Here is a 26,505-nt window from a genome sequence, read left to right as displayed (position 1 = left end):
AACACTCTTTATTTTGCCTTTATCCTGGATATTTCCCTTTGTTCTTTTCTAAACTAAACTTTCTAAACTTCTCTCTGTTTTCTTGGTGTATAATCTTGAAACTATTAGTGTATCTTTACGTGGTTGCCTGGCTTTTGCTGAGGCAGTTTTTTTCCCTTTCTTTGCTTTATGTAAAGCTTGTATAACTATGACAAAAACAAAAATTATTAAGGACACCTCATTTTTCTGATATGATATTTTTGAGACCACTCCTACTCATTTTTGTTTTCCATACCTTAAAACAGCAGGGGGACCTGAATCTATCTTCGGTGCTGGTTTTCTCATTCTGTCATTTGATTAATTTTTGTTGCTCCTCTGACATCCTTTCATCCTTTCTCCCATTTCTAGTTATGTTTTATTCAGGCTTAAATCCAGTAAAACCAGAAGAACAGCAACAGCAAAACAAACAAACAAACAAACATAAAAAGCAAACCTAGTATATAAGATTTTACAAGCTAAACTTAAGAAAAAGACAAAATACATGAACACCTATTTTGATACTCTGGCTCACACATTTTCTTTTGAGTTTTGATTTTACAGTATTCCAGTGTAATAGCTGATTTAGAATCACTAGCAGCATAATCTCCTGGAGACAGAAAACTAGAAAGTTTACAACAGAGTTCTGTGCATTTTGAAACATAAACCTTTAATGTCACAATCTATTTTTACTCACCTATTCACTGTCCGGGAAATAAAAACGAGATTCTTTGAAAATTAACCAATAATTTGTGATACTTGACATCAAAACATACACATCTAGATCAACAGTATAGAACCTCAGTTGGTACAAACTGGCTGAGTAGCACTGACAGCAGGAAAACTGGATTGATAACAGCTGAGTATTCTGCTCATTTTTAATCCAGTATAATAGTTGTTTGGCTGAGCAAAATTACATCCAAAGGTCCCTGGATATTGTCTCTCAGAAAGTTATCACATATTTTCTGGATCCTAAATGTTGATGAATTTTTTCATGTTTTTGGACCAGTTTCCATTATAACTCAAATTTTGTATTACATGTATTTTATTTCTTTCCAGAAATGAATGTGCTTGTCCTTATTCTGTACATTCAACAAAATAAGTCTAAAAGCCAGAAATGTCTTCGAGTCAAAGATGCTTATTCTGCTATAAAACTAATCTACCTCTGACTTGTGTTTAAATAGAATGAAATGAAGCTATATTTAAAAATGAGAGGCAAACTGTTAAAAATACATATTTTTGAGACTAATTTTGTGATAGGAAAGGAGTGAACAGCCTGATCCATTAGCTTCCTTTACATCCCCAACTGTTGTGATTCTCTAAAAGCTCAAAATGTATGATGCATGTGTTTGTGTGTTTGAGATTTACTCCACTTGGAGTACTGAATCCAGCCCTGGGATCCACAGTACAGGAAAGATATGGAGTTTTTGGAGAGGATCCAGAGGAGGGCCATGAGGATATGCAGGGGACTGAAACACATCTCCTGTGAAGACAGGATGAATGTTTGTTCATCATAGAGAAGGGAAGGTTTTGGGGAGATCTCATTGTGGCCTTCCAATATTGAAAGGCAGATTATAAACAGGAGTGAAATCAAGTTTTTAAATAGGTAGACAGTGGTAGAGCAAGAGGAAATGATGCTAAACTAAGGGAGGAGAGAGTTAGATTAGACATCAGGGGGAAGCTTTTCACTAAGAGGATTGTGAGATGCTGGGGCAGGCTGCCCAGGGAGTCTGTGGATGCCTCATTCTTGGAGTTGTTCAAGGCCAGATCAAATGGGGTCCTAGACAACCTGATCTGGTGCTTGAACAGTGATAGGCAACCCTGACCATGGCAGGAGGTTGGAACTAGACGATGTTTGAGGTCCCTTCAAACCAAGCAATTCTATGATTCTATGAAAGAGAAAGTTACCCAGCCTGCACTTGTTTAAATTACTGTGTCCCAGGTGAAAGCTACTAGGACAGATGGAAAGAAGGACCCTTGAGATCAGACATGATCTGGAGACCATTTTCATGGCTGACCATGCTGACCTGTAGCACAGCTTCTGCTTCTGAAGAAATAGAGATAACGGGTAAATATAATTTTGTTTTGGTTACAGATACTCAGGATTTGATTTCACAGTAAAGTAGCTTCATCAGCTACTTGTGCTAAAGGTTAATTAAGATTGTACTTGTCAATATGCAAACACAGGCTTATATATGTGAATTTCTGTAAATTTTTAACAACTGTAAGATTACATGTGCTATTAAGTATTCCTGAGACAATCCTTTGGTATGTTTCAGTATACGCTTCTTAGTTCTTATTACTACATTTCTTACATGATGTGATGATGTGATGAATCATTATAGTCTTATATGTAATTATGAATTATGCTAGAAAACCTCAGTTCAGAATTCACGGAAATATATGTAGTTGTGTAGTTCTGTTTAATTAATTATATGAAGCAGGTTTAGCAAGAATGCAGACCTACCAGAATGTGTAGATTAGTATAACAATAGAAATCTCTGAATGAAACTGTAGATGTGTCAGAGTAACAACAATGTGCCTTTTTGCATTTAAAAATGTAACATTTTCCAGCTTTTATTTTCACATGAAACTCTGGAACACAATTCATACCTGGGGACAACCATGCTCAGTAAAATAAAAAATCAACTGATGTAAATTGTTTAACATTTTGGACACTATTAATATCTTTTCAGGATTCAATCAAGCTATTTATAAAAATTGTATGCCCAGAGTATATGCAGAATATACCATCTAAATCCAGAAGAAGAGAAAAAAAAAAAAAACCAAAAAAAAAACCAAACAAAAAAAATATATTATTTCATTTTTTATCATGAAAACTGTTGCCTTTGCCTTTCCTCTTCCCAGATAAAGAAAAATGGAGACACTAAACTCTTCTCTATACACAAAAGGAAAACACTTTTAAATTTATTTTGTGTTGGAAACAGGAATAGTCAGTTCTTTCAATTTATTTTTATGAACTGCAGAACGATAAGACCCTACTCTTAACCCTAATGCCATAATGAATCAATAAAGGATGTGCAAAGAAATAAATGGAAAGCAAAAGTACAGTAAAAATTGTGATAGTGAATACTTCTCACAGCATGCTGTCATCCCTTGGAATTACTGCCAGCAAGAGATTATTAAATCAAATATCGTATAAAAAAAGTTTTAAAGGGATGACTAATTTTTTGAGTAATAACATCAGTATGTACGTTTAAGTAATTACTATGCTTCAGAGAGTAAATTGATAGCTGTTGGGGACCAGAATTTATCTCCTTCCCTACCTTCCTTTCCATACAACTAGTTAAGTGCATTAAGGGCTTTTCCTCAAATTCCCTTCAAGCATCAGGCATTGGTCACTTCTGAAGACAGCAAAAATTCTAGACTCAACAAATGAGGAGTAAGATAGAATTTGTCTGATCCAGCATGACAAATCCTATGTTCTTTCTCATTGCCATTATCATCATCTGAACATATCTTACCTCCAGCAAAAAGGAGATTGCTTTTTGATATTCACCACTTATATGGATGCAACAGAGATGCTTGCAAGTTTGCTAAGTCACTTAACATTTTAGTTCTCACATTTCATCAACCCTTCCCTTGGAATCTATGTCTCGTTTTTCATTTACTCAGTAGATGCCATGAATTTTCCAAGCACAATCTCTGAAGAAAGGTGAAAGGAGGAAAGAAACAACAGAAAAACATAAAACACAGAAAACTGTACATTTAAGTTTTATATTATTCTGCCGCTGCAGATTTCATATATGCTTCATATAGCAGTGTGAAGCAGGAGTAGGACATTGACGAGGATTCAACTCCCATAATATGAGAAATAGCTGCAGCAGTTTGCATTTCTTGGAAGCAAACAAATTCTCATCCACTAAATCACCAACTTTTTCCACAATTACAGCAGTTAAAATTACTGAATTAATTCCTTTCCACTATAGAAAATGGAAGAAAAGTAAAAGCTCAATATACCAGGACAAATCTCACTGCGCACCCATAAATCTCTTTTCTGAACCTGCTTGATTCAAAGCTTCACATTAGAAAGTGATATCTATTACCTTCTAAAAACACTGAATAAATTCTGAACTAAGATAAAGTGTGTGTACAGTGGCCCACGATGATTTCACTCTTCTTATAAAGTGTGCAGTTTTCCTTGTATTAAAAAATTTCTTTGTTCTATGCAAGAATAGCATGAACAACTCTACACCTAGAGTAACACTGAAAATGTCTTTCTAATGTTTTTGAGAGGTTCTAGTTGATGTGCTCCTGCTGTACAGCACCAATAAATACAAATGACTTGTAGTAAAGCCACAGATATGATTCTAACAATAAATTGAACATTTGGTCAAATCCATGAAACTGTACATTATTCATTTAAAGAAAATGATAATTTTACTTTCCTGAGATGTTATTTTACGTGTTAGACTTTTCAATATGAAGATGGGTAAAAGAATTACCATATAAAGTTCATCGTTGAGAGTTACACAATATTCTACGTGCCTTAAATTACTGCTACTTTGTGAATAACCTTCTTGGCTTTTCAACTGTGAGAGCTGCTGCTTCTTCCACTTCACCATGCATTATAGAACAGTCTTACAATTATAATTGTAAAAATTATGTATCACATCTTATCACAGCAAATAAAAAAAAAAACAACAAACCTCACTATAAATTATCTCTGAATGTTACCGGCTTTCTATCACATCAGACTGACCTAGAAAGCCTGATATCCTGACTTTATTTGCTTTCTGAAGAATTTTCATGTCACTTCTAGTTCACGTTCAACTGGTAAAACGTCTTTCAGTATTTAGTACCCTAAACTGGTATCCTTTTTTTTGTTTTGTTGTTAAGATAAATACTTTCGAAGTTTTTTTGTAGATTTAGATGCACAGTGTAAAAACCAAAAACAATAATTTAAAAAATTAGATGCTTAGTCCTTAAAAAAATGTAGGAACTCAAACAAGGTGTATGCTCTATAGATGTCTATTGAACACAGTAAAACATTTCTGCTGAAAAAAGGGAGAATCCTTCCTGACTGTTCTTTGAACTGGAACAGGTCTACTATGGGGTAGAAAAAATGTACAATCAGAATAATTAGGAAATAAAATCAGTCATGACGTAAGCTACTGATGAATGCTGAATTCTTCTGTCCACATTCCACTTGGAAGAAATGGGCACTCGAAGTTACTCACTTTCCCTATGCACGTCTGTCACCTTGTCATCTCAAAAATTATTCTTTCACAGTGACTTCAGTGTAAACCAAGCTATGTATCACACACAAAGTGCCAGAGATTGTTGTGTTTTGACCAGGACTACTTGTGCTGAACAAACTGTCATAAATATACATAATTTTGCAGTGGTCCTGGGAGAATCCCAGTTTATTTGGCTGCTGCTCTTAATAGAACACTAACAAGAAGGACTGTTTGGAAGCTTCTACTTCCTCAAAATTCTCCAAATTTTAATGTAAAGAAACATTCATACTTCTTTCAAGTACACATGAATATTTTCAATTTATAATGGGAAGCTGTCATGGTTTTGTAATTTTGTAATTTTGCTATCAGTATTCCACATCATAACATCATGTAAAGCATGGATACTTTTATTGAATGTGCAGTCCACAGAAGAAGACTACATATCCCAGAGAACAAAACGGTCAGTGATAAGTCACAGGACCAGGACACTATATAATCTTGTTCCCAGGCTGGAGTGCTCTCTTCTCTCGGACTTCTTGGAGAGTGGGAAGCGTTCCAGCCTTGTCGCCTAGAGTTCACAGTAGGCCTCTCGGTTTTCGGGGACTCTCTGTTTCGTTCAATTTATTAGCCTTAATTATATTATATTGTGTTATCTTGTATTCTGATATCATATTTAGTAAAATAAGTTTTTTCCTCCTTAGATTGCCGCTGTTTTTATCCCATTTCCCTTTTCCCCCTCCTTTCCGGGCCCCGGGGGGCCCTATAGGGTGGCTTCCCCCTGTCACGGGCATAGGTAAATCTAAGTAACCTGTGACAGAAGCGAACTTAGGTAGGCTGAATAGATACATCAGTGATATCCATCACAACTGTAAAGTAAGTGAGCTCAGACGCACTGTCTCTTAGCTGAGAAAACATTTTTATCACACGTATGCAAGAATCAGTTTTGCCATGGCACAGTTACCTCATTGTCATTGGAAAGACCTCATTTCTTCAGCTACTCCTACTTTAGACAAATTACTGAGTAGAAAAGCATTTAGTACTTAATGTTGTAATTTTTCAGCCGTTCCAAATCCAACAATTGTGATTTTTCCAGACATTGAGAAATAACATTAAGAAAAGTAATGTATTATGAATAGCAGTTTGAATTGCTATGGTTATTATTACCATTATCATCGTTATTATGCATTAAAAAACTTAATAGAGAGGACAATATGCATATAATGTTACAGCTTTTTTCCTTTTTTCTTTTTTTCTTCTTTTTTTTTCTTTTTTTTTTTTTTGATAATTTGATAAAATGTACTCCAGCTGTAATGCAGTGAGCTATTTTGTTGTTGTATTTGAACGATGGCTTTTTCCACCCTCAAAATGAAAATTCGTTGACAGAGAACATTCTTTTGAAACGAGAAATAAATTTAATGATAGTTGCAATTCCTTAAGTTGCTCTGTGAAATGACAACAGCATGTTGATAAACTGATACATCCAGAAACTCAATGGAGACGCGAGAAACCTGCCAGTTTGGGAGAACCAGTATTACAAGAAATGCAGCTCAAAAGAAAGAATAATTTTTATTACATAAATATGTGAAAATAAATCTCTGGCTGTATACATAATGTATAAATCCCAAACATTCTCTGCTGCACACTTTGCTAGGTAAAAACATTGCCACAACACTGAGGTTAGGACTGCTAAGGACATACTGGATTGGCAAAACCCCCACTGAAAAGGCAATAGGCAGTGAGATCAGTCCTACCAATTTTACTGGTATTTTATTCTTCTATCTCTGTTATACCTGTAAAACAGTAGAACAGGATAAAGGACAACTAGGAAAGATTAGATAAAATTCTAAAAATAATATGATTAAATGTTAAGTAGGAAAAAGAAAAAAAATCACTTGAAATAAGACTTAAAAACTTTGTGGCAAATGAAATATATTTTCACTGAAGGAAAAGTTTGTATAATCAGATGCATCCTATAGTGAATTTCCACTTTAGTAATGAGCACTGGAACCCAGGCAGAAAAAAAAAAAAAACATCTAAAGTAAGAATCTAAAAGCTTGTAAATCTGTCTGAATATTTGAAAACATTTGGGAGAAACAAGGTGTTTAACAAGGAAATATGCAGGTTCCTTTTAAGACTTCCTGGCTAATTGCGGTTATTTCTTACTCCCCTGCAGGAAGAGTAGAATTGTTGATTTCACCTTCACTTTTCTTATGTGGAACTAAAAGGTCAACATCCATAAAAGTAAGGAGAATATATCAGAACCAAACTATTTCTGCCTGTAATCGTTTATTAAGGAAAAGATTCATCACACACCTTCCCCAGATGCATAGTAGTAGAGACTAATTTTTGAACTAATCTAATTAAAGTTAATTTTGGGGTAGTGGTACTTCTCTAATTTTTTCTGAGACATACCCATTAGCAGCAGAGTGTTATGTTGTCATAGCAACGGGTAATGACTTCAGAAATAGAATTGAATTATGTCACAATGGCAATTTGAGGACAGCTGTCACTGTGCGAGTTTAGTTAGAAGGGACAGAAAAGCATGTTGGCTGGGAGGAAACCATGTGAGGATTTCTGCATCACACCTTTAAGCACTTAGAGAGAGTCCATGCCCCTCTGTAAGTGTTTTGATGCTTGGCTGATGTAAAAATGTGTTTTTATTGTGAACGTTTCATCTCTAGTGTTCTGCAGTTTTTCTAAAGTCCTTTTAAATCACTGAGCTTGGTACTTCACTCAGTGCTGTAGCTTCATATCATGACAGATTCAATGGAGAGGTAAGGTTCTTTTTTTCCTACACATGAGCAACTAATAAAGGTTCGCTGTTGTCTGTTCACAGACCTCAAGTACAAAAGCATAAACAAGAGACTTAAAAGTACTCCTGTCACATTAAAATTCAGGTTGGCAATGCACTTTATCAGATAGACTGGCCTGTTGAGTGTCTCAGGATGTTGTGTATGAAGAAGCACTCCATCAGCTTTCAGATTAGCGTTTACACTGAGCAAGCTGCTTGACCTTAACATTCTCCATTTCGTTTTTTTTGTCTGCGTTCCACTGATTCACCCTGGTCCAGAGAAAAATTATCTCAGATCAATATAAAAAGATTTCCTGTTCATTAATTATGCACTATTAACTTAAAAAGAATAATAATAATAATTTTTTAAAAAGTGCTTGTGACTTAGATGTCACATATCTGGCCAGACTGTGACACTTATATTCACAGCATGGCATAAGTCCTGTAAATATGATTCAGAGCAGTTTACAGACAACAGGACATCAGATGGTAAAGACAGTTCCCAAAACAACTCTTAGTGCTAACGCAGGAAAAGCAAGTGAAAGAAAGAATCCAGGTACTGTAAAAGGCCTTCCTGTGAAGGAAACTTCCTCTGGCTGATGCAGGTAACAGATAATAATATGAAGATCAACAGACAGAGGAAAAAGCAAATGGCGTTAAAATGAAAAATTAAAAAAAAAAAAAAAAGAAAAAAAAAAGAAAGAAAGAAAAGGTAGGATTAGATATTTCCAAAGAAATAATACTAATTGTGAAATATAAATTAGAAACATGTTTTATACAGAGACATAAATCTTTTCAAAAGTAAAAAAAAACAACCATTTGATGAACAGAGAAGACCATAAATTTTGATAATGGAGTTATGACTGATGTTACCTTAGAAGACGTGATTTCCTCACAAAATTTATCTAGTGGTTGAAGTTTTCATATTGCAGTTGTATGTGTATTCCCTACTGTTTAATAAGGGCTGAGGTCATACTGCAGACAGCAGTGTTCTCTTTCAAAACAGACCAAGCTGTCTGCTTTCACAACGTCTATAGGAACAGAATGTCTTTGAAATAGCTCTGTCTATGTCAAAGTTCATTGAACTCGGTGAACAAAGTTAAAACTATGGACAAGCAAAGCGGAGAGCTGGACAGATCTATGGTATGATCATTTAAATATTATTTGTCTAAAAAAATCTTACTTGGAAAACAAAACAGAACAAATGAAAACAAACAAACAAACGAATGAATCAAGTAGCTTGCTGGAGACATAAAGAAACAGTGAAAACACATCCAGACAAAGTATACGAAACGATGAACACTTCTGGCTTAATTCTAAGCAAATGTCATAAATTCAAACTTTATTTCTTCTCAGAAAGCAAAAGGCTGGTATAGTTACATGCTGAATTTGTTGACTTTGCAGAATAGATGTCAGAAATACAACTTGGGAACACATGCTTAAACTAAGTTTGGTAGGAAGAGATGAACAAATAATTTCTCTTTGGTTGACAGAAATCTATTCTCAATTCAGTTTTCTGCCACTTTTGCAGACACTTCTCTGTTCACCTGCCTTTTCTAACAACTATGATGTGAGTGAGAAGTTTTAGCAAGAGGGATTTCATGCTTGTAATTTGACTGGATAGATGACGACTTTCCTAGTAGGCCACTGATACTGAGGAGGCAGCAGCACGAAAGCACTTGTAGATGATGATATAACAGGTTTCTGCGGTTTGGCATTCATATATCTAGGCTTCTCCAAAAGTAATCCCTCCTATTTATTTCCATGGAAAACACAACAGATACATAGAACACAATAATGCAATTTGATAAAGCAAATTCTCAGCCACTAAACACTGCTTTACAGCACAGTCACTGCCATTAGCTGAACATTTTCTCCAGTAATGAACAAGAGCCTGCATGCTGGGCCTGAAAAATCTGTGCCAGGAGAGGTGAACCATGGTTACTGTTGCCACTGCTGGAACACACCACCCATCATCTCACTGTATTCAGATCCACTGTTTGGTCTCCATAATGATTCAGCAAGTGTCAATGAATGTCAATGGATGCAAGTTTTTGTGCAAGGAGGAATTCAGTGACACATCCTTCCTTCATATGTGCTTTCATGTCAAATGTCATTTTGTCAGACTGCCCCTCTGCTGCCATCTGCCACATGAGAACAAAATGGAATACAGGTGTGATGGTTTAACGTCTACTGCCATACCACCACCATCTGCCACTGACATTGTGGGACAATATAATACAATAGGAAGCATTACTTTCAGAGCGGTACTTGTACAATGCCTCCTACTTCCTAACTGCGACACATGACTGAGAGATTCTGAATGAAGCAAAACAAACTAGAGGAAATGCACATATGGTGGTATTTTCTTTTCTTTGTTGGAAAAAAAAAAAAAAAATCTGAATCTTTAAAATGCTTGTAAATGAAAGTTTATAGGAATTATTCTGAATGTGATGTTTAAATTGGTTTTGAACCTGTTTAACCTCACTTCAATTACAGGAAACCCAGACTCAAAACTATGTATTTTCCATGATTATACCGTGTTCTTTTCTTTAATGATTGCACATGAACAGTATTCAATACTCCACATTATAGCTCATCTTCATTTCTGATTTCAGAAGTTTCACAGATCAAACCTGGACTGAATTGAGGATGGATACGCGGAATGGCTACGAATACCTCCAACTACACCGTAAGTTTTGTGAAATAATTACATATTTCTATATATATCTATCGTTGTTGAAAGTTTATCTGTTAACACTTGAGAAGTGCATCAAGTACAATTCATTTTTCTCAGTTACGACAACCACACTGTTTAGATCACTTATAAAGTATTTGTCTGTAGGCAGCTGTCAAAGTGAACAGCGTAATAAGTCCTGACAAAATAAAGTTATACAGAAACATGTAGTTCATTGAGCCCAACTATCTCATTTCAAATATCATGGCTTTAAACAAGTCTTGTCTGACTCCAGGGCACCTGTTCAGTGGAAATGACAGTATCAAAAGTTTAATGACTAGAATTATTTGGGAAACTGACAGAAACACCAATTACCCTAAGCAGCTACAATATCCAAGACCTACCATTATGTATTTAGTGAGAACAAATGGTTTTGATCCAATCTAGACAGAAAATTGAAAACATCAAATTACTTGAAATTTCCTACAACTTAAAAGCTCTGCTTGTTAGTAAGTTCTGCACGGAGGCTTTAACTCATTCTATTTCCAGGTCTCCTTACTATTTAGCATTCCTGAGAGCAGTCCTCAGTGTATTCATGCTGGGGTGTCCAGTAGAGCCTGTGATCTTAGCTTTCTTCTGTAATAATCACTGCATCAAGGTAGATTGTCCTTCCTTCAAACTGACTTTATACTTCCTCTCTTCCGGAAGAATATGCTGAATATCACATTGTTCATCCTTCCTGGCTGTAGACCAAGAGTGCTCTGTAAAGGACTGAGAAGAATGACATTTGTGAATTCTATCACAGATCTGAGCAAAACATCATAGCTAAGTTTTACAGACAGGATTTGTCCCAAATTAATTGTTGCATATATGTTTATTCTCCCTCTAGAAAATGGTAGCTGTTAGGTTGGCTAGTACAAGTAGTGAACATATTACTGTCACAAATGATTCAGCTTCACCATCTGAAGAAATGTGAACACAAATTCAAAATTTACTTGTTATCAGAACCATTTGTTCTCAAAGAGCACTGTAAAAATCCAGTCTCTAAAAATGGGTTGAAGAATTCAAGTCTAGACATAGAACATAAACATACACCAGACTGAAAGAAGTATTAGAAATGGGAAATATATTTTACTTTCAAATTCAGATAATGTTATGATAAGAGAAGCCTAAGGCATCTCTGACGTGAATAACATTATGAAATAAAATATGATAAAAAGATGACAACTCCACAAAGCCAGTTCATGCCTAAATATCTCATTTTATTATAGACCAATATAAAATTATCACCCAAAATTTGTTCTATTCCTGTAATAGAACAGAATAGATCATCAAGTCATTAGGTGGAGGGACTTAAGTTAAATGTAACTAAACCATCACTGTCCTGCTTCTCCTATCAAGTTCCAACAATAAGAAATGTTCTTTCAGTGCTAAAGCAATTCTCATCTTTCATTGTTCACACCTACAAATTCTATAATACAAGCAGTAAGGTTATTTATAATGTAAAACTAACATAAAATAGTTTATTTCTAAGACACAAGGGAGCTCAAGTGAAAAAACAAACCTATAGAAAAAATATTGGAGTTGGAGCCTACTCGTAAGACAGTGAAAATGAGTTGTCTCATTTTTGCCCCATCTGTACCCATCTGTTGTCTGTCATGTTTTATTTAACATTTTAGATATTTGTAGAGGTAGGACTGCTTCATTATGGATATGCATTTATTCAGCACCAAGTACAATGGGGCTGAAGTCAAAAATGAAATTTTTGAGGCACTGTGGTTTGACTGGTACAAGTATAATAATGCAAGGAGAGGTATCATTTATGGAAATGAGGTGAGCTTAGAAGGCAAAAGGAAACTGCATAATTGAAAAGTGCCGTGGAAGGATGGATTTTACAATTACTGGTTAATGAGTTTCACCAATTAGCGGCCTCCACTCAGGTTACATCCACAAAACAACCCAAGTAAAAATGTAGCTAGAAAAATAGAGGAAATACAGGTCTGTGTTTTTAAAAATTTTTCAGTTATAATCTATGAAAAGATTAACAAATGTAAATGGGCTTGGCAGAACTCAAAAGAAAAGAGACATTAAAAAATTATACTACTAGTCTTAGTAAGATTGTTGAAAATAATTGAAATCTTTCTTCAAGAACAAAAATGATGAGAGGAAAAATAAGCATTCAGAACTGCAGATTTTCAGCAGCCCATGTAAGGACTGTATCATAGCATGATGTTCAAGTAAATTATAAGATCATAAGATTATTTTGACTAATGCTTTAGTAAAATTGGTGTAAATTTGCATTACAAATTAGAAAACTACCTACTGTATCCAAAGTACTGATTAAAAAACAAAAAAAAAGCAACAAAAAAAACCAAGCTAGTTATATAATTTTTCAACTTCTCCTTGTTATTCTTTTTTCTTAAATCCCTATTTCCACTGACTGAAGAGCACAAATACAGAAGGAAGAAGGCTATTCAATGTATAAAGAATCTTAGTCCATAATTTTTTGAGAGATCTGACATTTTTATTTAAGTGTCAAAAGGATTAAACTTGTGTTTCATATCACAAGGTATTAAAAAATCTGCACAAATAGTGAAGAACAAAAAAAATGGATAATTATTTGGCAGCAGATAACCAGAATATTGAATATTTGAAATTCCTTGCAAACATGTTATTTTAAAAGATAAATTAAGGAAGGATAGAGTGAATAAGCTTGAAGTAGAAATGGCTAAATCTAGAAACTATATCAGGATTCCAGGTTTATGTCTCAGTGCAAAAATGATGTATCAGGAAGTGAAAATGAGTATATGCTGCAGAGGAGGAATATAGAAGTCTTGTGAGAACGTGAGGGTTGATGTTAGGAATGCCAAAACTTAACTCATGTTGAATCTGACAAGGGAATTGAATACCATGACTCTTAAGTATATAGCAATACTGAAGACACATTTCTGCAGAAAATAGACATATAGATAGATATATAACTAGCTATTATCATAGAATCCTAGTCTAATAGGAATGTTTGAGTTGGAAGCAACCCTTAAAAGCCATCTAGTCCAACTCCTTTGCAATGAACAGGAACACCTACAGCTTGCTGGTTCTCAGAGCACTGTCCAGTCTGACCTTGAATGTTTCCAGGGATGGGGCATCCACTACCTCTCTGGGCAACTTGTTCTACCACCCTTATCACAAAGAACTTCTTCATTATATCCAATCTAAATGTCCTCTCTCTTAGCTTGAAATCATTTTATCTCATGCTGTCAAAGCAGACCCTGCTAAAGAGTCTGTCTCCATTTTTCATATAGAAAATACAGATTTGGAGGAGCAGGAGGATGTTAGCACTGCAATAAGTGAAGGACTTCATTGCTGCCAGAGAAAAAGAATGATCTGGGAGTAGATGTTCAGGAACAGACATGCACAGTGGAAGTAAATCATATGGAAACAGATGATGAAGTGAGGTGATCTAGGGTTATGTTCTGAAGTTTAAATCCTATATAAGACATAAAGAAACAGAAAGGAGAAAAACATAATTTTAGACTAGGAAAGGTCTAAGGAGAACAAGAACGTTGAAAGATTATAGTATTTTTCAGTCATTAGAATCATAAGGACTTGGAAGCCTTAGAGTTGGAAGGGACTTTTAAAGTCCATTTAGTCCATCTCCCCTGCAATGAACAGCGACATACAGAGCTGGATCAGGTTGCCCAGGGCCTGATCCAGCCTCACTTTGGAAGTCTTCAGGGATGGGGCATCCACCACATCTTTGGGCAACCTGTTCCACTGCCTCACCTCCATCACTGTATAATATTTTTTCCTTATATCTTCCTTAAATCAACCCTCTTTAAGCTTGAAACAATTTTCCCTTATTCAATCACCACAAACCCTGTTGAAGAGTCCACCCCCTTCTTTCCTGTAGCTCCCCTTTAGATATTGAAAGTCTGCTATCAGTCACCTCAGAGCCATTACTTTGAAATATCTAAATAGAATCATTATAAAAATGAAGGGAAGGGTGTTTTATCTTAAATTTGATTCTTCTTTTTGATGAGAATACTGCATTTAAACTGAAAAATTAATATAGTCAGTTAAGAAAGGAACTTTCCTTTGATATTGAAAGGTTTTAATCTTAATACCAATTCTTTATGATACTTCGGCAGTATATGTCATGGAAAGCTGGCTTTGCAATAATCTGTGTGCTCTTCCCTCAAGAAGTATTGTTAAACACTTGAAAATATTGAAGTATTAATTTTTTTTTCCAAACTCACCAATAATTTGGTCTAAGTTCAATTCACATTAAAATTTGTTTTCTCATGGGAATCTATGGGGTGAAGATTACATTTCTAACAGTAGTCCTATTTCTTCTAATCCCAGTAGCAATTAAGAGAAATCTAACTCAGGTGAAGCAGCAAATGTAATAACTTAATATGGACATATAAGAACTTTTTGTTACTTGTTAGTTTTTCTGATCGCACCAATTTATAACAGTAGAGAGAGTACACAAATATTTTTCAACAGGAAATATCCAGCTGCTAATTTTCATACCTGTTAATCATGTGAGTGTCACGTTACACTTCGTCAACTCAGCTTGCGTGCACTTCCACTTCAAGTATTTCACCCACTCTTTCTATACTTGGTGCTCTTCAGGAAGTGGTGTCATACCATCCAGTTTGGCAGAAAAATTGATTAAAATCACAAAACTTATCAAAGCTGTGAAACTTACCTGCATATTTTTCCATACCCTGGGGCTGCTGTTTCCCACTTTCTGCAAAAAAAGTTCCCCTCTAATTGCAGAAATAAAAGTTGAAATTTGGAAACTTATCCCTGAATACGAACTGAGTCCTTAGATGTTCTAGCCACAGCTTAGCTGCTAAAGCTGGGATCTGACTTTTCATACAAAAGGTGATAGAACATTAATATAATAAGAAATAGAAAGAACATATTCAGCCACATTTCAAATTTATTTTCAAATGAAAACAAATATAGCAAAATCTTGCTGACAGTACAGAACAAAATAACAACAACCCTATGTAATTAGCAATGAAGCAAGATATTATTACCCTAGAAGGAGATTACCAACACAAATTCAGAATCAGCACAATGTTGCCACCTGGTTATAAAATATTTTTATTCTGTTTATTCTCCAAATGTCACCATGCAGATTCTTTGAAAGGATGGAACAGGAAGAATATGAGTAATATGTAAGAAACACAACCTATCTTCCAATCTCTTCCTATACACTATTTCTGAAAATGTCACTACCATGCTGAGTCTACTAATAGGATCATTAGCTCATCAAATCAGGTTCAGAATCTAAAACTGAGAAATGAGACAGGCTCACAAAATATCTCCGAAGAAATAGCTAATTAGGTAGAAGATGACATGGTCTTGGCTCTGAAAAAGGTCAAACTGAAAGTAAGACTTACAAGGTAGAATCTTAACAACCAAAACATACTTTTGAAATACCAGGGAATAGGAATGCGAAGGACATTCACATCCTGCAGCTTTTCACATGTTAAGTGTTATGTGGAGAATTGGATATGAGACACAACTAAATTTCTGTTGCTTGCCCAGACAAACATATAGGTCTGCAGGGGTCCGGTTTTCCATGCTGGAGATATTTTCTTGGTATAAAACAAGCTGCTTCCAAGACCTCTTCCCAAGCTGTACAGTTTTGTGAAAACTGTCAATTGAAACTAACAATACAAACTGGTATTTTCTTGTTGAAAGGAAAATGATATTTGACATGAAAATGGACATTGCACAGAAGGATGGGGAATGTGGATAATAAACTCAGATTTATTATTCTGGTCAGCAGTTCCTCTATCAACCTCAGTAAATTCCTCCCACAGCTGTTGCCTCCCACAAATGATGTATCAGTCTAACTGTATCTACATATGTCTCTCTGAACGTAAGGTCTCCTATTTATTTCCACAGAAACTACAGCAGATACAAAGAGCGCAATAGCACTGTTTGGTGAAGCAAATTCTCAGCTATAAAACACTATTTTTCAACACAATCAACCATAACTAGTGCAACTGCACCAATAATAAACAAGAGCCTGCACAGCCCACTCAGAAATCTGCACCAGCTGAGGTGATCTGCTGTTGCTGTCACCACTGCAGAAACACCTCATCACCTCACTGTGCTCAAATCCACTGTTTGGTCTCCAGAAATATTCAGCAAATGTCCATAAATGTCAGTGAATGCCATTTTCCCCCCCCCTAAAAGGAATTAAGTGACATACCTTTGCTTCATACACACTTCCATGTCAGATGCCATTCTGTCAGACTGCCCCTCTGCTGCCATCTGCTATACGGCAACAACACGTAATGGAATATTGGTGGGAAAGTGCAATCTAAACTGTCATACCACCAACATCTGCCTCTACCTTGTGGACAACATAAGAAAATAGGAGACATTACTTTTAATCAGTCCTCATACGTAGCACATTCAAGAGTATAGTACAGACAGAAATAGAAAGTTCAAAATACTGGTAATGAGGAATTAAATAAAATATTCTGCATGTCACAACTTATTTCAGTACATATGACATGGTAAAAGACTGTCTTAGGAGGTCTGAAGAGGACTATTTTATTCATTACAAAATTGGGAGGCAGGGAGAGGGACATAGCAAGAAATAAAGGACTACTTTTCTTCCCATAGGTAATATGCAATGGCAGTACAGGTAGAACAGGATTTTAATCTGTTCCTCAAAGCAAAGATGAGGAACAGGAATGAATAAGAGGATTATGGTTCCTGACTTTCTCAGTTTGTGGAGAATTCAAATAGAAAAAGACAAAGAAAGATGGAAAGAAAAGTATCTTAATGATATCAGTTTCTACTGGGCATTCAAATTCATGCTAGAGTTGTATGAGATCCCGAGGACAAAGCATGAAAGGAAATATACTGATGGGACTTTTCTAAAGCGACAAAAAAGACATCTTTATATAAATAAGCTCCCCATCTCTCAGCTACATAAAACTTGAGCTAAGTATGGTCTGAATAGGAATCATGGAAGCTATGAGGTCTACACAATAGAAATGGTACAGAGTAAACTCCCAGTAGTATTAACTGAAGAGAGAAAAAGAAGTCAAAGCTGCATATGTTTGAGATTCGTTTCTCCATAAGATAGTAAAGGAACGAAGGTTTAATTTAAAATAAATAGGACTTGCAAACAGCTGTAGTGAGCTTAGTGCAACCCAACACATTTCCTCACTTACATGAAGAAATAAGAAGAGACAGAAACACTGTGTGTATAAGGGCCAGAAACTGCCAGAAAACTTCCAATTCAATCCCACACTGACATTAGCAAAAAATGACAAACCCAAGTAGACAGTATAACAATCAGTTTATGATTACACCTCTGTAAGAGCAGCTGCCAGCACAGCTACCAGAGTTAGTAAAGAAACTGAAAAATATCCAAGGACTGAAAGAGGCACAAGCACAATACATGCACGGTGTTATACATGTGGAAAACTGTGGGTAAATATAAAAGCAAAGCTGTAAAGAAAATGGAAGTCTTACAAACAAGGACTGACTTTATCATCAGAGGCAGTCATGAAACCCTGTGCTGGCTTGGCTGAATTCTTAAAGTAAGAGGAACATCTACATCTACAAAAATAATATCTGGCTATCTAAACGTGGTTCAAGATGATGTGGTACACCAGCAAAACAAACAGATTAACAATGTTGTTTTTAACCCTGGAAGAAGTCATCATAATTCTATGCATCAGTGGGGACAAAGAAGTTTGAATGGTCAGTTATTCCTGAATTAGTTGCAGAGACTTTCTTCATATACATTTGTCACTAAGACCACTCAGAGAATGCAAGATATCTCATCAAAAACAGACAATTCAAAATGCTCCTAATTGTAACTGTCATATGTATTTTCCTTTCCTGAAAAGAATGCTTTAAATATAGACCTTTGTAAACTGACCTATACAGTAACGAAGACTAAAGATTATTTAAAATTCCTACAAAATAGTAAGTTAACTGAACATAGCAGTCTGGTGCCATATGCAATTGTTCTGACAATACCTTTAATAGCATCTGGACAGCATTTCAGTTTACCTCAAAGAAGACACAGAGAGCTTAATTCAGTTGACCTCACATCTCATGTCCACTGTAGTATGCTAAGGCTTTTGAAACATCTACAGATTCACACAGTTACAGTAGAAGAACTGAATAAGATCCATGTATTTTTAAGAGGCACTGGTGATTATGCCAGGGCTTCCTAGGTCATCTCAGATTACAATAAACAACTACCTGTGAGTAACAAAGCAAACCTCTGGGCATATCTATCTTAGTAACCTAAGCTGCGCAGGTTGGAGACAGTCCAAAGAAGGGCCATGAAATGGGGGAGGAATTAGAGCATCCCTCCTATGAGTAAAGGCTGAGAGAGCTGAAACAATTTACACATTGCCTTGTCACTTAGAGTGTATAAAGGAGTGTAATGGTACGGAAGACAAGCATCCGTCTAAATGATTTCTTATTAGACAGCATGCAGCTACATTGGAAAAGCTGATAATGCAACACTGCAGATTAAAATCACAGGTTTTGTAAACTGAAACATCTGGACTGTTTAGTCAGCACAATAACTCCATTGCAAGATCACAATTAAAACATACTGTAAGGCTAATAAATGATAAAAACCACAAACTCAACAGAGAGAACTGAGATCCCAGTAGACTCACTTGTTCGAAAGGCAGAACACAAATGCCCTTCTGCCAATTATGTACATATGTAGTTAGCCACTATGAAGAAAACAAATTATTATTATTCAGGAAATCCAATTTGCCTTGATCACCAATTAAGATGAGAAATATTGAAATCATGATAGTAGTCTCTTGTAGTCTGCAGTGGCCTCTAAGTGGTCATACATTTAAGCAGCTCTAGATTATACTGTGTCTTAAAAATGTAAGGAAAGGAGAAAATTAAGAAAAAAAAAATCTTTTACATTTTGGAAACCTCTTAGAGGATTTAATTTTATATAATCCCAGACTACTGCTACCCAGCGAAGTACATATTCACACTATCTATTCAGCCCCTGTTAAAGTGAAACCCATCTTTCTTAGCCTCAAGTGTCTGAAAGCTAGTTGTACAATTAAAGTTAATTGTCTAGGTTATAACTTGGAGAGAGATAAAAATTTACAGTAGATCATTCATTCCATCTACTTTAAGTTCCTACTCTGATGTGGAATGGACTGAGTTCTGAAAGTACATAACTGTCTTTGCTCACTATAAAGGGAAGTCTGATGAGTTCCTTAGTCTTAGTGACTAATTTATAGGTGGCCAGAAGACAAATTTCTTCCCCACACACGTCTGTAAAAGAAGATTCCAAATCTGAAGCTCTCTAATGCATTTTCTTGTCATTATATGCAGAGAGAGCACTTCTCTTAAAAGCTGCTGCACTTGGTCATGCTGGAATATACTTTCAAAACATTATGTGGATGGCTGGAACGCTTGCCCAGGAAATGGGAAGCCTGAGCTAAGCCAGACATTCTTGGGGCAATGTTAAAGATATTCGCTGTTCTCAGTAATTAAACTCTTTGCCTTACTTGTTAAATGAAGTCCAAAAGTACAAAATTCATGGGTCCAGAAGGACCCACCATTTCTGACATTTAGTGGAAAAGTTTTCTGAATTAAAACTGTATAACACAGAGGTTGGACCAGAAGGTTGTTACTTTATCCACTTTAATCTCACTACATGATGGGCCACAAAAATTAGAATTTTGCTTTTCTGTTGTACTTTAACTTCAACAAAGGAAAAAAGAACTGCTGCATGCACTGTAATATAAGATGTTGCTGAGCAGTGCTTAGGAAATGTGTATGTGTATAAGACACTAATGTATATTTGAGTGTCGACTCACTCTTGAGGTTGGTAGGATGCAAAGCTATCGCTCCAGGGTGTTGGGAAGATTTCTGTTAGATGGAATATTTTCACTACAGAGGCAAAGAGAAATCTAATCAGATTTCTCCACTCTGAAGGTGTGAAATGAAGCTGAATAGTTGTGAGAAAAGAATGGAAGAAACATTTCTTTTCAAGTATATAACACACTCAACTTAGCTTCATATATGTGAAGTACACCAGAAAAAATGTGAAGTAATCTGGCTATGGTTCACCAGGTTTAAACCAAAATGCTTCAATTAAATGTAGGCGAGGAAGATAGGAGTGGGGATGGTGTGAGGAAACGTCTCAGATCTACAGAGTCTAGGAAAATACCTCAAGTATCAGGAGAAATGTTGTGATAAATTTGAGCTGCAGTTTCAAGGGACAAAAAGAACTTTGAAAAAGAAGTCCCAGTGTGTCTCCATGTCTGTTTTTTTGTTTGTTTGTTTCTTTTCATGGTGTTTTTTTTGGTTTTTTTTGGTAGCAGATGATAGCATCTGACCACTGATCTATACTAATAGGGCCTGTTTAAATCATATTTCACATTCATCTATGTCTTCTTCCTACTTATAATAGTAGCATAATATAATAATACTTACTATAAATTTGGAGTTACTGTTTGGATAGAAAGCTTACTGTAGACAGAAAAGTAAGAAAAGTAAGAAACAATGGCATAATTTTTTTCAGTGTATTTGATACTGAAGGTTCACAAGAAATTCTGTCAGTGAGATACTTCTTGGAATTTATAAGAATTATTACATTTCCCAACAAATAAACAAACAAACAAAAAAGAAAAAAAAGAGGAAGCTGTTTACTTTTCAATCTTCTGGGTTTCAGAAGACAGAACATCAGTATGTCCAAGCTTGTGGGAATAAAAGTGTGTTTAGAGAGTAGGGCAAGTACAAGGCTCACTGTACTGCTACAGAATTTACTACAAAAACAGAATACAAAACTTGGCTGGCCCTTTGTGAATAGAAGTTCCTGGAAGTGCATTTCTACTGAATAAAAGTAAAAAAGATTTGCTTAGCATTTTACCCTTTAACTAAAACATATTAGCTATGTTAAAATGCCATTGAAGGATTAGCCTTTTGAAGGTAAAAGACAACACCCTTAAAAGTAGTTTGGGTGCACCATGAATTCTGTTAGAGAATTTTCCTGTCTGAAACCCAGGGCTAGCACATAATAGCATTATAAAAGTAGGGCAACAGCTTGGAATTCAGTGTATTTTGGAAAAGAAGATAGAAGCGCACCACAGTGCTGGATGTCTCAGGTTACAGTGGGTTTACGTTCAGACTGGTCTAACACCTTTTAATTTTCTTTAGTTATTTCTAATTATTGCAGTAAGATTGTTACTCGAAAAACAGGAATTCATTAATGAAGAAGTCTGGGATGGCAGTAATGGAAAGGAAGCACTCTATTACTCATTTCATATCACAAAGCCCTTGGCCTGGCAGAGAAAATGAGCAGCAGATGTTAAAGATTTATCTTGGATGAAGTGACAAGGAATTGGTGTTTAAAAGTGTCCTTCTATAATTCAACTCAAACCATCAAATTTACATATTCATTTAAATCTATATGCGATCATACAGTTCACAAAGTGCTAGGATATTTCATTCTATTTATGGGATCTTAAAGTTTCTTAGCAAAACCTGTGGTGTGAAAACAGCCCAGCCGTCACATATCATCTCAAAATAAACACATTCCAAACCAGGAAACCAACATGTTAGAAGAACTCACTAACAAAACGCAAGTATCATCTTCAGTGTCAAAGGAACTAGTCACATAACCAGCCAAGTAGCAAAATCTATCCATCCATCAAAATCCTTCAGAAGAGCAAACTGAACAGTGCATGAGTGCAAGTCCATGTGCTGAAACACAATCTATAAATGATAAATGCTGGAATGATTTTAGCCTGGGCCAACTAACACTTTCAAATAAATGTATTGGAGAAGATAGCCTGGGCTGGGAATTGTTCTCATCAAGTATTTTGTATGTGACCACGCTCTTGTAAAAGCTAAGAGAAATCTGTGAAATTAATCTGAAGTTTTGCTAGAAAGGCAAATCTTTGGCATTGGTTGGCAATTAAAAGAAATGTAGTTTCAAGCAATAATATTCTCAGTATTTGTTCTCCCACTGTTCTCACTCCTGCAAAATCATCAGCAATGGGAACAGCATCTACAGATATAATTTTATCTCAAAGGCTGTTCACCCTCTTAGATCTAGACCACAGAAGAGCTTCTTTTTAGAGAAGTTGGTTTTAAAAGTTTCCAAGGGACTCTGATGAGTAAAGAGATATTTAATGTCACCGTTCTTGACATCAGTCCTCCAATTATTTCAGAAAGACGAGAAATCTGTTATGAAGTATATATATGCATTATGAATAGAGGGCATGAATCTGATCAAACCCAGACAAGGATTTAATAGCAAAATCTCTAAAGAAGGTGCTCAAGCTATTGTACAAGTAGCAAGAGGCTGAGCATATATATCTGGGAAAACTCAAAGCCAGTCTTAAAAATGTTATGTGGCTCCTCAGAGAATGAACAACTCCATCTGTTCTGGCATTAGAAAATCCAAATGCTTAGGAGACAATGGAACAGTGTCTCAGTATATGGTTTGGGAACACTTAATAAATCTTTTTTACATATTGTTAACTGTGGAAATAAAAAGCCATTAAGTTACCTTGATATCCTGAGGCCCATAAGAGCAGTGCAATGGTATTTATATATCATGAGAAAATATTTTTATGGGTATACAGACATCTTTTCTCCATAACATGAATATAAAGTTTATTCTTAAAACAGTTTGTAAGTTTTAATTATTCTTTGAAGCAAATCCATGAACAAAACTCTAAGAACCTCTTTTTTGATACCTATGTGTTTCCAACCATGTATACTAACACCAAGAGACTGAAAGAGAGAACAGAACACTAAAAATCAAGTTCCTGTGAGAGAAACCATATCTTAAACTAGTGCTCGGTCACTGCAGACAAAATTAATTGAACAGAAAATGTATCTATTAAATACCTAAACCATCTTATGGGAAAAAAAAAAAAGAGTACATAAGAAAACTGACGCTACAGCAATAACATCATGAAAGCTTTTATAATAACATTGAGGAAGTAAAAATATAGCATTTGACAATAAAAATTACTCTTAATTCTTCATAAGTGACTCTAATAAGTACTGTCACCAAAACGTGGTATGTGTTAGAGAAGCCTGATGGAATTTTCCTCTCTGCTCAGAAAATTGGAAAGGTTTATTTGGGATTTCTGGAGATGTTATTTATATTTTCAGATCAGTGCCATGAGATGTGATTTCTTTATAAATATTAAAATAAAACTCAGTTGGTGATACACTATAGCCCCTAAATCAATTTTGTAGCAATGTTATTTGAGTCAGTTCTCCTCTATCTATTTTTACACCAGGTTATCACTCTCACTGACTAGTGCCACTATCTAGTAGATAGACCTTGACAGTGTCTAGCTCAGTGTATCCCTGTATACCAAATATGAACAATTGAAATCTGCATTTTATTCCTAGTTTTTCAATACACTAGAACCATTTAAATGTTATGTAAATGGTGTTTCTATAACATGCTTTTGAGAATGCCACATAAGACTAAATAAAGAACCCTAAAAAAGGAAAGATATATGGTAATGGGACATGTGAAAACAGATGCAATGTCACTGTTGCCCTTTTTCCCTAAGGTCTGCTACCAAGCAGACAAGAAACAAGATTTGTTCAATACAATTAGCAGTGGATAAATCCACACTTTGTGCTACTCACCATTTTCTAGCTACCTATAAACTTTATGATTATTTCATTATTCTTTTCCAGGAAATGAATAAAGCTGATCGACCTGCATTTCTACAATTACTCCATATCTCTCTCTTTAAACATTGGCATTCTGTTTGACTTCTGTGATCTCTGCAGTATCTAGCAGAACTTCAAGATCTTACCAAAATATCTGGTCAGAACTCTGAGATTTTCCCTGTGGAGGAATTCAGTTCCACACCTTGACTTCATTCACATTTCCATGTCAAGCATCACTTTGACTTTTCCTCTGCTGCCATCTGTCATGTGGCAACAAAATGTAACAGGATATTGGCAGGAAGGTATCAACCTCTACTGCCACATAATAAATAAATAAATAGCATAATAAAAGAAGAGGCATTACTTCTGGAGCAGCACCTGTAATGAATATCTATCTTATTCTATCAAGAATGCAAGAATGCTTCAGGATAACTTAAGAGAGTTTATTTATAACAAACATCATTAAGCAACGTAGCAGATTTGTGAGAGTCCTACATGAAGTGATACAGTAACAGAAACCGGAAGGCGGGGATGGGGGGAATGGGAAGGGGGGGAAGGGAAGGAAAAAAATAATAATAATAATAAAAAAGAAAAGAAGAAGAAAAAAAAAAAGAAAAAGAAGAAGAAAAAAAAAAAGAAAAAGAAAAAGAAAAAAAAGAAAAAGAAAAAGAAAAAGAAAAAGAAAAAGAAAAAGAAAAAGAAAAAGAAAAAGAAAAAGAAAAAGAAAAAGAAAAAGAAAAAGAAAAAGAAAAAGAAAAAGAAAAAGAAAAAAAAAAAAAAAAAGAAAAGAAAAGAAAAAGAAAAGAGAGAGATTTCTCTGGAATAAAGAACCAGAGAAATTTATCCTTGAAAATTTACTCACTGTGTATTGTAAGGAAAATTTCAATACATCATTCATTAATATTCAAGCTAAGCAAAAATATCATTAGAAATGCATTGAAGGTCTTGGGCCATACTTGGTTGCAAGGAAATGCTTATGTGACTTATGAGCCTTATAATGAGTAATCGAGAGAAAACTGTTTTTATCTCCAGTTTGTTTTTCTGCTTCTCTCTATTAGAATCATAAATTAAAGTAATGCAGCTCCAAATATTTCAAAATTGTCAACATCTTCACAGCTGTCTGAGTATTCAGAGGTGAAGTGGGCCATACAAAAAAGCCTTTCTGGGTAATCAGATATTTCCTTTGAAAAGTGCTATAAATATGTTGCAAAATGTTTGGTGACTTCACTGTTCAATTTGAAAGGTGACAACTCAGTAATATCTTTCTTTTTCATGTGGTCTGTTATTAAAGAGTAGGATGGGAAAAGGAGGTCTGTAGAACTACTTCATGTCTATCATAATCTCCTTTACTTTTTTTCTTTTTCCTTTTCCTTTAAATATTTCCTCCTCTCCTTTTCATCCCATTTGAAAAGTATATAGTTCTCATTTTATGGAAAACAAGAGGGCATACAGAAAGAAATCTGTGTGATGGGATACAGCCTTGGGCAGAAAAGACAATTTGGTGTCCTAAAGGAGACTTCTATAAGATGAATGGTCTTAAGAAAGTAAAAATCCACAGATAAAAAGAGTAAAAGGGTCAATTCTGAAGTCAATGTGTTGGTTTCCTACTGGAAAGTAGAAAATTTGGATGGTCAATTGTACCTAGATGTCTTGGGTGTTAATGTCACTAGCACTGTCCCTGTCTTGTTCTTAGCACTCTCTTGCTATGACTGCTCCAAAAGTCACAAAACAATGATAGTTTGCCTAGTTTTCTTGGCCTCTAGGGGAAAGACATTGATTTTGTTCTTAAGAAATACAGCAAAGTTTCTCCTTGATCATATTTTGAACTCACTTTGGTCATACTATCTGATTGTAAGAACTGGAAATGGCAAATTGAAATTTGCCTAACCACTTCAAAGAGAAAAAAGCTAGAACAGACTCATATAGTCTCCACTTCCTATGCAGTTTCCTTTTTCTTAAGCTCTGAATTCACCAACATGCTTGGTTGACAGCAGGCTTAATGAGCCAGCAGTGTGCTCCAGCAGCCAAAATGGTAAATGGCATTTTGGGGTGCATTAAACATAGCACAGCTAACCAATCAGAGAGGTGATTGTTTGAATATGCTTAGTTTTGGTGCAGTGTTCAGAAAA

General features: G+C 35.3%; 1 long non-coding RNA gene across 2 annotated transcripts; it reads left to right on the top strand.

Annotated features, from left to right (window-relative positions):
- The first annotated feature begins 7,701 nt into the window (after window positions 1–7,701).
- On the top strand, window positions 7,702–26,267 carry LOC107312239 (uncharacterized). Of its 2 annotated transcripts, none has more exons than XR_014945009.1 (3): window positions 7,702–7,834; window positions 10,637–10,699; window positions 24,401–26,267. It is a non-coding gene; the product is annotated as an uncharacterized LOC107312239 (long non-coding RNA). The 2 variants fall into 2 exon arrangements; XR_014945008.1 differs by lacking the exon at window positions 24,401–26,267 and adding an exon at window positions 13,987–14,127.
- The last annotated feature ends 238 nt before the right edge of the window (window positions 26,268–26,505 follow it).

The sequence above is a fragment of the Coturnix japonica genome, chromosome 3 (genome assembly GCF_054131305.1).
Source record: "Coturnix japonica strain WE chromosome 3, WE-NBRP24, whole genome shotgun sequence".
NCBI classification, from domain to species: Eukaryota; Metazoa; Chordata; class Aves; order Galliformes; family Phasianidae; genus Coturnix; species Coturnix japonica.
The sequence above is the reverse complement of the archived record's forward strand: the minus strand, read 5'-3'. Positions and strand labels throughout refer to the sequence as shown.